Here is a 12357-nt window from a genome sequence, read left to right as displayed (position 1 = left end):
AAGAAAGCAAGCGAGCGAGCCAGATATGAGAGCAAGCGAGCCAGCCAGATATGAGAGAGAGCGAGCCAGATAAGAGAGCGAGCAAGGCAAGAGAGCAAGCGAGCTAGCCAGATATGAGAGCAAGCGAGCGAGCCAGATTTGAGAGCGAGCAAGCCAGATATGCGAGCGAGCCAGATAAGAGAGCGAGCCAGACAAGAGAGCAAGCGAGCGAGCCAGATATGAGAGCAAGCGAGCGAGCCGAATATGAGAGCAAGCGAGCAAGCAAGATATGAGAGCAAGCGAGCGAGCCGGATATGAGAGCAAGCGAGCAAGCCAGATATGAGAGCAAGCGAGCAAGCCAGATTTGAGAGCGAGCGAGCCAGATATGCGAGCGAGCCATAAAAGAGAGCGAGACAGACAAGAGAGCAAGCGAGCGAGCCAGATATGAGAGCAAGCGAGCCAGCCAGAAATGAGAGCAAGCGAGCCAGCCAGATGTGAGAGCGAGCGAGCCAGATATGCGAGCAAGCCAGATAAGAGAGCGAGCCAGACAAGAGAGCAAGCGAGAAAGCCAGATATGAGAGCGAGCGAGCCAGACATGAGAGCAAGCGAGCGAGCCAGATATGAGAGCGATCGAGCCAGATAAGAGAGCAAGCGTGCGAGCCAGATATGCTAGCGAGCAAGCCAGATAAGAGAGCGAGCCAGACAAGAGAGCAAGCGAGCGAGCCAGATAAGAGAGCAAGCGAGCGAGCCAGATGTGAGAGCGAGACAGATAAGAGAGCAAGCCAGACAAGAGAGCAAGCGTGCGAGCCAGATATGCTAGCGAGCAAGCCAGATAAGAGAGCGAGCCAGACAAGAGAGCAAGCGAGCGAGCCAGATATGAGAGCAAGCGAACCAGCCAGATATGAGAGCGAGCGAGCCAGATATGAGAGCGAGCAAGACAAGAGAGCAAGCGAGCTAGCCAGATATGAGAGCAAGCGAGCGAGCCAGATTTGAGAGCGAGCGAGCCAGATATGCGAGCGAGCCAGATAAGAGAGCGAGCCAGACAAGAGAGCAAGCGAGCGAGCCAGATATGAGAAAAAGCGAGCGAGCCAGATATGAGAGCAAGCGAGCGAGCCAGATATGAGAGCGAGCTAGCAAGGCAGATATAAGAGCGAGCCAGATAAGAAAGCGAGCCAGACAAGAGAGCAAGCGAGCCAGATATGAGAGCAAGGGAGCCAGCTAGATGTGAGAGCGAGCGAGCCAGGTATGAGAGCGAGCCAGATAAGAGAGCGAGCCAGACAAGAGAGCAAGCGAGAAAGCCAGATATGAGAGCGAGCGAGCCAGACATGAGAGCAAGCGAGCGAGCCAGATATGAGAGCGAGCGAGCCAGATAAGAGACCAAGCCAGACAAGAGAGCAAGCGTGCGAGCCAGATATGCTAGCGAGCTAGCCAGATAAGAGAGCGAGCCAGACAAGAGAGCAAGCGAGCGAACCAGATATGAGAGCAAGCGAGCCAGCCAGATATGAGAGCGAGCGAGCCAGATAAGAGAGCGAGCAAGACAAGAGAACGAGCGAGCTAGCCAGATATGAGAGCAAGCGAGCGAGCCAGATTTGAGAGCAAGCGAGCCAGATATGCGAGCGAGCCAGATAAGAGAGCGAGCCAGACAAGAGAGCAAGCGAGCGAGCCAGATATGAGAGCAAGCGAGCAAGCCAGATATGAGAGCAAGCGAGCGAGCCAGATTTGAGAGCGAGAGAGCCAGATATGCGAGCGAGCCATAAAAGAGAGCGAGACAGACAAGAGAGCAAGCGAGCGAGCCAGATATGAGAGCAAGCGAGCCAGCCAGAAATGAGAGCAAGCGAGCCAGCCAGATGTGAGAGCGAGCGAGCCAGATATGCGAGCAAGCCAGATAAGAGAGCGAGCCAGACAAGAGAGCAAGCGAGAAAGCCAGATATGAGAGCGAGCGAGCCAGACATGAGAGCAAGCGAGCGAGCCAGATATGAGAGCGATCGAGCAAGATAAGAGAGCAAGCGTGCGAGCCAGATATGCTAGCGAGCCAGATAAGAGAGCGGGCAAGACAAGAGAGCAAGCGAGCGAGCCAGATGTGAGAGCAAGCTAGCCAGATATGCGAGCGAGCCATAAAAGAGAGCGAGACAGACAAGAGAGCAAGCAAGTGAGCCAGATATGAGAGCGAGCTAGCAAGGCAGATATAAGAGCGAGCCAGATAAGAGAGCGAGCCAGACAAGAGAGCAAGCGAGCCAGATATGAGAGCAAGCGAGCCAGCTAGATGTGAGAGCGAGCGAGCCAGATATGCGAGCGAGCCAGATAAGAGAGCGAGCCAGACAAGAGAGCAAGCGAGCGAGCCAGATATGAGAGCAAGCGAGCGAGCCGGATATGAGAGCAAGCGAGCAAGCCAGATATGAGAGCAAGCGAGCGAGCCAGATTTGAGAGCAAGCGAGCCAGATATGCGAGCGAGCCATAAAAGAGAGCGAGACAGACAAGAGAGCAAGCGAGCGAGCCAGATATGAGAGCAAGCGAGCCAGCCAGAAATGAGAGCAAGCGAGCCAGCCAGATGTGAGAGCGAGCGAGCCAGATATGCGAGCAAGCCAGATAAGAGAGCGAGCCAGACAAGAGAGCAAGCGAGAAAGCCAGATATGAGAGCGAGCGAGCCAGATATGAGAGCAAGCGAGCGAGCCAGATATGAGAGCGAGCGAGCCAGATAAGAGAGCAAGCCAGACAAGAGAGCAAGCGTGCGAGCCAGATATGCTAGCGAGCTAGCCAGATAAGAGAGCGAGCCAGACAAGAGAGCAAGCGAGCGAGCCAGATATGAGAGCAAGCGAGCCAGCCAGATATGAGAGCGAGCGAGCCAGATAAGAGAGCGAGCAAGACAAGAGAGCAAGCGAGCGAGACAGATATGCGAGCGAGCATAAAAGAGAGCGAGACAGACAAGAGAGCAAGCGAGCGAGTCAGATATGAGAGCAAGCGAGCCAGCCAGAAATGAGAGCAAGCGAGCGAGCCAGATATGCGAGCAAGCCAGATAAGAGAGCGAGCCAGACAAGAGAGCAAGCGAGAAAGCCAGATATGAGAGCGAGCGAGCCAGACATGAGAGCAAGCGAGCGAGCCAGATATGAGAGCGAGCGAGCCAGATAAGAGACCAAGCCAGATAAGAGAGCAAGCGTGCGAGCCAGATATGCTAGCGAGCAAGCCAGATTAGAGAGCGAGCCAGACAAGAGAGCAAGCGAGCGAGCCAGATATGAGAGCAAGCGAACCAGCCAGATATGAGAGCGAGCGAGCCAGATAAGAGAGCGAGCAAGACAATAGAGAAAGCGAGCTAGCCAAATATGAGAGCAAGCGAGCGAGCCAGATTTGAGAGCTAGCGAGCCAGATATGCGAGCGAGCCAGATAAGAGAGCGAGCCAGACAAGAGAACAAGCGAGCGAGCCAGATATGAGAACAAGCGAGCAAGCCAGATATGAGAGAGAGCCAGATAAGAGAGCGACCATACAAGAGAGCAAGTGAGAAAGCCAGATATGAGAGCGAGCGAGCCAGACATGAGAGCAAGCGAGCGAGCCAGATATGAGAGCGATCGAGCCAGATAAGAGAGCAAGCCAGACAAGAGAGCAAGCGTGCGAGCCAGATATGCTAACGAGCAAGCCAGATAAGGGAGCGAGCCAGACAAGAGAGCAAGCGAGCGAGCCAGATATGAGAGCAAGCGAGCGAGCCAGATGTGAGAGCGAGACAGATAAGAGAGCAAGCCAGACAAGAGAGCAAGCGTGTGAGCCAGATATGCTAGCGAGCAAGCCAGATAAGAGAGCGAGCCAGACAAGAGAGCAAGCGAGCGAGCCAGATATGAGAGTGGGCGAACCAGCCAGATATGAGAGCGAGCGAGCCAGATATGAGAGTGAGCAAGACAAGAGAGAAAGCGAGCTAGCCAAATATGTGAGCAAGTGAGCGTGCCAGACAAGAGAGCGAGCGAGCCAGATATGCGAGCGAGCCAGAGAAGAGAGCGAGCCAGACAAGAGAGCAAGCGAGCGAGCCAGATATGAGAAAAAGCGAGCGAGCCAGATATGAGAGCAAGCGAGCGAGACAGACAAGAGAGCAAGCGAGGGAGCCAGATATGAGAGCAAGCTAGCAAGCCAGATATGAGAGCGAGCCAGATAAGAGAGCGAGCCAGACAAGAGAGCAAGCGAGCGAGCCAAATATGAGAGCAAGCGAGCCAGCTAGATGTGAGAGCGAGCGAGCCAGATATGTGAGCGAGCCAGATAAGAGAGCGAGCCAGACAAGAGAGCAAGCGAGCGAGCCAGATATGAGAGCAAGCAAGCGAGCCAGATATGAGAGCGAGCGAGCCAGAAAAGAGAGCAAGCCAGACAAAAGAGCAAGCGTGCAAGCCAGATATGCTAGCGAGCGAGCCAGATAAGAGAGTGAGCCAGACAAGAGAGCAAGCGAGCGAGCCAGATATGAGAGCAAGCGAACCAGCCAGATATGAGAGCGAGCGAGCCAGATAAGAGAGCGAGCAAGACAAGAGAGAAAGAGAGCTAGCCAAATATGAGAACAAGCGAGCGAGCCAGATATGAGAGCGAGCGAGCCAGATATGCGAGCGAGCCAGATAAGAGAGCGAGCCAGACAAGAGAGCAAGCGAGCGAGCCAGATATGAGAACAAGCGAGCGAGCCAGATATGAGAGCAAGCGAGCGAGCCAGATATGAGAGCAAGCGAGCAAGCCAGATATGAGAGCAAGCGAGCAAGCCAGATGAGAGCGAGCGAGCCAGACATGAGAGCGAGCGAGCCAGATATGCGAGCGAGCGAGCCAGATAAGAGAGCGAGCCAGACAAGAGAGCAAGCGAGCGAGCCAGATGTGAGAGCAAGGGAGCCAGATATGCGAGCGAGCCATAAAAGAGAGCGAGACAGACAAGAGAGCAAGCGAGCGAGCCAGATATGAGAGCGAGCTAGCAAGGCAGATATAAGAGCGAGCCAGATAAGAAAGCGAGCCAGACAAGAGAGCAAGCGAGCCAGATATGAGAGCAAGGGAGCCAGCTAGATGTGAGAGCGAGCGAGCCAGGTATGAGAGCGAGCCAGATAAAAGAGCGAGCCAGACAAGAGAGCAAGCGAGAAAGCCAGATATGAGAGCGAGCGAGCCAGACATGAGAGCAAGCGAGCGAGCCAGATATGAGAGCGAGCAAGCCGGATAAGAGAGCAAGCCAGACAAGAGAGCAAGCGTGCGAGCCAGATATGAGAGCGAGCGAGCCAGATAAGAGAGCAAGCCAGACAAGAGAGCAAGCGTGCGAGCCAGATATGCTAGCGAGCTAGCCAGATAAGAGAGCGAGCCAGACAAGAGAGCAAGCGAGCCAGCCAGATATGAGAGCAAGCGAGCCAGCCAGATATGAGAGCGAGCGAGCCAGATAAGTGAGCGAGCAAGACAAGAGAGCAAGCGAGCTAGCCAGATATGAGAGCAAGCGAGCGAGCCAGATTTGAGAGCGAGCGAGCCAGATATGCGAGCGAGCCAGATAAGAGAGCGAGCCAGACAAGTGAGCAAGCGAGCGAGCCAGATATGAGAGCAAGCGAGCGAGCCGGATATGAGAGCAAGCGAGCAAGCCAGATATGAGAGCAAGCGAGCGAGCCAGATTTGAGAGCGAGCGAGCCAGATATGCGAGCGAGCCATAAAAGAGAGCGAGACAGATAAGAGAGCAAGCGAGCGAGCCAGATATGAGAGCAAGCGAGCCAGCCAGAAATGAGAGCAAGCGAGCCAGCCAGATGTGAGAGCGAGCGAGCCAGATATGCGAGCAAGCCAGATAAGAGAGCGAGCCAGACAAGAGAGCAAGCGAGAAAGCCAGATATGAAAGCGAGCGAGCCAGACATGAGAGCAAACGAGCCATATATGAGAGCGATCGAGCAAGCTAAGAGAGCAAGCGTGCGAGCCAGATATGCTAGCGAGCAAGCCAGATAAGAGAGCGAGCCAGACAAAAGAGCAAGCGAGCGAGCCAGATATGAGAGCAAGCGAGCGAGCCAGATGTGAGAGCGAGACAGATAAGAGAGCAAGCCAGACAAGAGAGCAAGCGTGCGAGCCAGATATGCTAGCGAGCAAGCCAGATAAGAGAGTGAGCCAGACAAGAGAGCAAGCGAGCGAGCCAGATATGAGAGCAAGCGAACCAGCCAGATATGAGAGCGAGCGAGCCAGATATGAGAGCGAGCAAGACAAGAGAGAAAGCGAGCTAGCCAAATATGAGAGCAAGCGAGCGAGCCAGATTTGAGAGCGAGCGAGCCAGATATGCGAGCGAGCCAGATAAGAGAGCGAGCCAGACAAGAGAGCAAGCGAGCGAGCCAGATGTGAGAGCAAGGGAGCCAGATATGCGAGCGAGCCATAAAAGAGAGCGAGACAGACAAGAGAGCAAGCGAGCGAGCCAGATATGAGAGCGAGCTAGCAAGGCAGATATAAGAGCGAGCCAGATAAGAAAGCGAGCCAGACAAGAGAGCAAGCGAGCCAGATATGAGAGCAAGGGAGCCAGCTAGATGTGAGAGCGAGCGAGCCAGGTATGAGAGCGAGCCAGATAAAAGAGCGAGCCAGACAAAAGAGCAAGCGAGAAAGCCAGATATGAGAGCGAGCGAGCCAGACATGAGAGCAAGCGAGCGAGCCAGATATGAGAGCGAGCAAGCCGGATAAGAGAGCAAGCCAGACAAGAGAGCAAGCGTGCGAGCCAGATATGAGAGCGAGCGAGCCAGATAAGAGAGCAAGCCAGACAAGAGAGCAAGCGTGCGAGCCAGATATGCTAGCGAGCTAGCCAGATAAGAGAGCGAGCCAGACAAGAGAGCAAGCGAGCCAGCCAGATATGAGAGCAAGCGAGCCAGCCAGATATGAGAGCGAGCGAGCCAGATAAGTGAGCGAGCAAGACAAGAGAGCAAGCGAGCTAGCCAGATATGAGAGCAAGCGAGCGAGCCAGATTTGAGAGCGAGCGAGCCAGATATGCGAGCGAGCCAGATAAGAGAGCGAGCCAGACAAGAGAGCAAGCGAGCGAGCCAGATATGAGAGCAAGCGAGCGAGCCGGATATGAGAGCAAGCGAGCAAGCCAGATATGAGAGCAAGCGAGCGAGCCAGATTTGAGAGCGAGCGAGCCAGATATGCGAGCGAGCCATAAAAGAGAGCGAGACAGACAAGAAAGCAAGCGAGCGAGCCAGATATGAGAGCAAGCGAGCCAGCCAGAAATGAGAGCAAGCGAGCCAGCCAGATGTGAGAGCGAGCGAGCCAGATATGCGAGCAAGCCAGATAAGAGAGCGAGCCAGACAAGAGAGCAAGCGAGAAAGCCAGATATGAAAGCGAGCGAGCCAGACATGAGAGCAAGCGAGCCATATATGAGAGCGATCGAGCAAGCTAAGAGAGCAAGCGTGCGAGCCAGATATGCTAGCGAGCAAGCCAGATAAGAGAGCGAGCCAGACAAAAGAGCAAGCGAGCGAGCCAGATATGAGAGCAAGCGAGCGAGCCAGATGTGAGAGCGAGACAGATAAGAGAGCAAGCCAGACAAGAGAGCAAGCGTGCGAGCCAGATATGCTAGCGAGCAAGCCAGATAAGAGAGTGAGCCAGACAAGAGAGCAAGCGAGCGAGCCAGATATGAGAGCAAGCGAACCAGCCAGATATGAGAGCGAGCGAGCCAGATATGAGAGCGAGCAAGACAAGAGAGAAAGCGAGCTAGCCAAATATGAGAGCAAGCGAGCGAGCCAGATTTGAGAGCGAGCGAGCCAGATATGCGAGCGAGCCAGATAAGAGAGCGAGCCAGACAAGAGAGCAAGCGAGCGAGCCAGATATGAGAAAAAGCGAGCGAGCCAGATATGAGAGCAAGCGAGCGAGCCAGATATGGGAGCAAGCGAGCAAGCCAGATATGAGAGCAAGCGAGCGAGCCAGATTTGAGAGCGAGCGAGCCAGATATGCGAGCGAGCCAGATAAGAGAGTGAGCCAGACAAGAGAGCAAGCGAGCGAGCCAGATATGAGAGTAAGCGAGCGAGCCAGATATGAGAGCAAGCGAGCAAGCCAGATATGAGAGCGAGCGAGCCAGACATGAGAGCGAGTGAGCCAGATATGCGAGCGAGCGAGCCAGATAAGAGAGCGAGCCAGACAAGAGAGCAAGCGAGCGAGCCAGATGTGAGAGCAAGCTAGCCAGATATGCGAGCGAGCCATAAAAGAGAGCGAGACAGACAAGAGAGCAAGCGAGCGAGCCAGATATGAGAGCGAGCTAGCAAGGCAGATATAAGAGCGAGCCAGATAAGAGAGCAAGCCAGACAAGAGAGCAAGCGAGCCAGATATGAGAGCAAGCGAGCCAGCTAGATGTGAGAGCGAGCGAGCCAGATATGCGAGCGAGCCAGATAAGAGAGCGAGCCAGACAAGAGAGCAAGCGAGCGAGCAAGATATGAGAGCAAGCGAGCGAGCCGGATATGAGAGCAAGCGAGCAAGCCAGATATGAGAGCAAGCGAGCAAGCCAAATTTGAGAGCGAGCGAGCCAGATATGCGAGCGAGCCATAAAAGAGAGCGAGACAGACAAGAGAGCAAGCGAGCGAGCCAGATATGAGAGCAAGCGAGCCAGCCAGAAATGAGAGCAAGCGAGCCAGCCAGATGTGAGAGCGAGCGAGCCAGATATGCGAGCAAGCCAGATAAGAGAGCGAGCCAGACAAGAGAGCAAGCGAGAAAGCCAGATATGAGAGCGAGCGAGCCAGACATGAGAGCAAGCGAGCGAGCCAGATATGAGAGCGATCGAGCCAGATAAGAGAGCAAGCGTGCGAGCCAGATATGCTAGCGAGCAAGCCAGATAAGAGAGCGAGCCAGACAAGAGAGCAAGCGAGCGAGCCAGATAAGAGAGCAAGCGAGCGAGCCAGATGTGAGAGCGAGACAGATAAGAGAGCAAGCCAGACAAGAGAGCAAGCGTGCGAGCCAGATATGCTAGCGAGCAAGCCAGATAAGAGAGCGAGCCAGACAAGAGAGCAAGCGAGCGAGCCAGATATGAGAGCAAGCGAACCAGCCAGATATGAGAGCGAGCGAGCCAGATATGAGAGCGAGCAAGACAAGAGAGCAAGCGAGCTAGCCAGATATGAGAGCAAGCGAGCGAGCCAGATTTGAGAGCGAGCGAGCCAGATATGCGAGCGAGCCAGATAAGAGAGCGAGCCAGACAAGAGAGCAAGCGAGCGAGCCAGATATGAGAAAAAGCGAGCGAGCCAGATATGAGAGCAAGCGAGCGAGCCAGATATGAGAGCAAGCGAGCAAGCCAGATATGAGAGCAAGCGAGCAAGCCAGATTTGAGAGCGAGCGAGCTAGATATGCGAGCGAGCCAGATAAGAGAGTGAGCCAGACAAGAGAGCAAGCGAGCGAGCCAGATATGAGAGTAAGCGAGCGAGCCAGATATGAGAGCAAGCGAGCAAGCCAGATATGAGAGCGAAGCGAGCCAGACATGAGAGCGAGCGAGCCAGATATGCGAGCGAGCCAGATAAGAGAGCGAACCAGACAAGAGAGCAAGCGAGCGAGCCAGATGTGAGAGCAAGCTAGCCAGATATGCGAGCGAGCCATAAAAGAGAGCGAGACAGACAAGAGAGCAAGCGAGCGAGCCAGATATGAGAGCGAGCTAGCAAGGCAGATATAAGAGCGAGCCAGATAAGAGAGCGAGCCAGACAAGAGAGCAAGCGAGCCAGATATGAGAGCAAGCGAGCCAGCTAGATGTGAGAGCGAGCGAGCCAGGTATGCGAGCGAGCCAGATAAGAGAGCGAGCCAGACAAGAGAGCAAGCGAGAAAGCCAGATATGAGAGCGAGCCAGACATGAGAGCAAGCGAGCGAGCCAGATATGAGAGCGAGCGAGCCAGATAAGAGAGCAAGCCAGACAAGAGAGCAAGCGTGCGAGCCAGATATTCTAGCGAGCAAACCAGTTAAGAGAGCGAGCCAGACAAGAAAGCAAGCGAGCGAGCCAGATATGAGAGCAAGCGAGCAAGCCAGATATGAGAGAGAGCGAGCCAGATAAGAGAGCGAGCAAGGCAAGAGAGCAAGCGAGCTAGCCAGATATGAGAGCAAGCGAGCGAGCCAGATTTGAGAGCGAGCAAGCCAGATATGCGAGCGAGCCAGATAAGAGAGCGAGCCAGACAAGAGAGCAAGCGAGCGAGCCAGATATGAGAGCAAGCGAGCGAGCCGAATATGAGAGCAAGCGAGCAAGCAAGATATGAGAGCAAGCGAGCGAGCCGGATATGAGAGCAAGCGAGCAAGCCAGATATGAGAGCAAGCGAGCAAGCCAGATTTGAGAGCGAGCGAGTCAGATATGCGAGCGAGCCATAAAAGAGAGCGAGACAGACAAGAGAGCAAGCGAGCGAGCCAGATATGAGAGCAAGCGAGCCAGCCAGAAATGAGAGCAAGCGAGCCAGCCAGATGTGAGAGCGAGCGAGCCAGATATGCGAGCAAGCCAGATAAGAGAGCGAGCCAGACAAGAGAGCAAGCGAGAAAGCCAGATATGAGAGCGAGCGAGCCAGACATGAGAGCAAGCGAGCGAGCCAGATATGAGAGCGATCGAGCCAGATAAGAGAGCAAGCGTGCGAGCCAGATATGCTAGCGAGCAAGCCAGATAAGAGAGCGAGCCAGACAAGAGAGCAAGCGAGCGAGCCAGATAAGAGAGCAAGCGAGCGAGCCAGATGTGAGAGCGAGACAGATAAGAGAGCAAGCCAGACAAGAGAGCAAGCGTGCGAGCCAGATATGCTAGCGAGCAAGCCAGATAAGAGAGCGAGCCAGACAAGAGAGCAAGCGAGCGAGCCAGATATGAGAGCAAGCGAACCAGCCAGATATGAGAGCGAGCGAGCCAGATATGAGAGCGAGCAAGACAAGAGAGCAAGCGAGCTAGCCAGATATGAGAGCAAGCGAGCGAGCCAGATTTGAGAGCGAGCGAGCCAGATATGCGAGCGAGCCAGATAAGAGAGCGAGCCAGACAAGAGAGCAAGCGAGCGAGCCAGATATGAGAAAAAGCGAGCGAGCCAGATATGAGAGCAAGCGAGCGAGCCAGATATGAGAGCGAGCTAGCAAGGCAGATATAAGAGCGAGCCAGATAAGAAAGCGAGCCAGACAAGAGAGCAAGCGAGCCAGATATGAGAGCAAGGGAGCCAGCTAGATGTGAGAGCGAGCGAGCCAGGTATGAGAGCGAGCCAGATAAGAGAGCGAGCCAGACAAGAGAGCAAGCGAGAAAGCCAGATATGAGAGCGAGCGAGCCAGACATGAGAGCAAGCGAGCGAGCCAGATATGAGAGCGAGCGAGCCAGATAAGAGACCAAGCCAGACAAGAGAGCAAGCGTGCGAGCCAGATATGCTAGCGAGCTAGCCAGATAAGAGAGCGAGCCAGACAAGAGAGCAAGCGAGCGAACCAGATATGAGAGCAAGCGAGCCAGCCAGATATGAGAGCGAGCGAGCCAGATAAGAGAGCGAGCAAGACAAGAGAACGAGCGAGCTAGCCAGATATGAGAGCAAGCGAGCGAGCCAGATTTGAGAGCAAGCGAGCCAGATATGCGAGCGAGCCAGATAAGAGAGCGAGCCAGACAAGAGAGCAAGCGAGCGAGCCAGATATGAGAGCAAGCGAGCAAGCCAGATATGAGAGCAAGCGAGCGAGCCAGATTTGAGAGCGAGAGAGCCAGATATGCGAGCGAGCCATAAAAGAGAGCGAGACAGACAAGAGAGCAAGCGAGCGAGCCAGATATGAGAGCAAGCGAGCCAGCCAGAAATGAGAGCAAGCGAGCCAGCCAGATGTGAGAGCGAGCGAGCCAGATATGCGAGCAAGCCAGATAAGAGAGCGAGCCAGACAAGAGAGCAAGCGAGAAAGCCAGATATGAGAGCGAGCGAGCCAGACATGAGAGCAAGCGAGCGAGCCAGATATGAGAGCGATCGAGCAAGATAAGAGAGCAAGCGTGCGAGCCAGATATGCTAGCGAGCCAGATAAGAGAGAGCGGGCAAGACAAGAGAGCAAGCGAGCGAGCCAGATGTGAGAGCAAGCTAGCCAGATATGCGAGCGAGCCATAAAAGAGAGCGAGACAGACAAGAGAGCAAGCAAGTGAGCCAGATATGAGAGCGAGCTAGCAAGGCAGATATAAGAGCGAGCCAGATAAGAGAGCGAGCCAGACAAGAGAGCAAGCGAGCCAGATATGAGAGCAAGCGAGCCAGCTAGATGTGAGAGCGAGCGAGCCAGATATGCGAGCGAGCCAGATAAGAGAGCGAGCCAGACAAGAGAGCAAGCGAGCGAGCCAGATATGAGAGCAAGCGAGCGAGCCGGATATGAGAGCAAGCGAGCAAGCCAGATATGAGAGCAAGCGAGCGAGCCAGATTTGAGAGCAAGCGAGCCAGATATGCGAGCGAGCCATAAAAGAGAGCGAGACAGACAAGAGAGCAAGCGAGCGAGCCAGATATGAGAGCAAG

The sequence above is a fragment of the Hyla sarda genome, unplaced genomic scaffold (assembly GCF_029499605.1).
Source record: "Hyla sarda isolate aHylSar1 unplaced genomic scaffold, aHylSar1.hap1 scaffold_22, whole genome shotgun sequence".
NCBI classification, from domain to species: Eukaryota; Metazoa; Chordata; class Amphibia; order Anura; family Hylidae; genus Hyla; species Hyla sarda.
The sequence above is the reverse complement of the archived record's forward strand: the minus strand, read 5'-3'. Positions refer to the sequence as shown.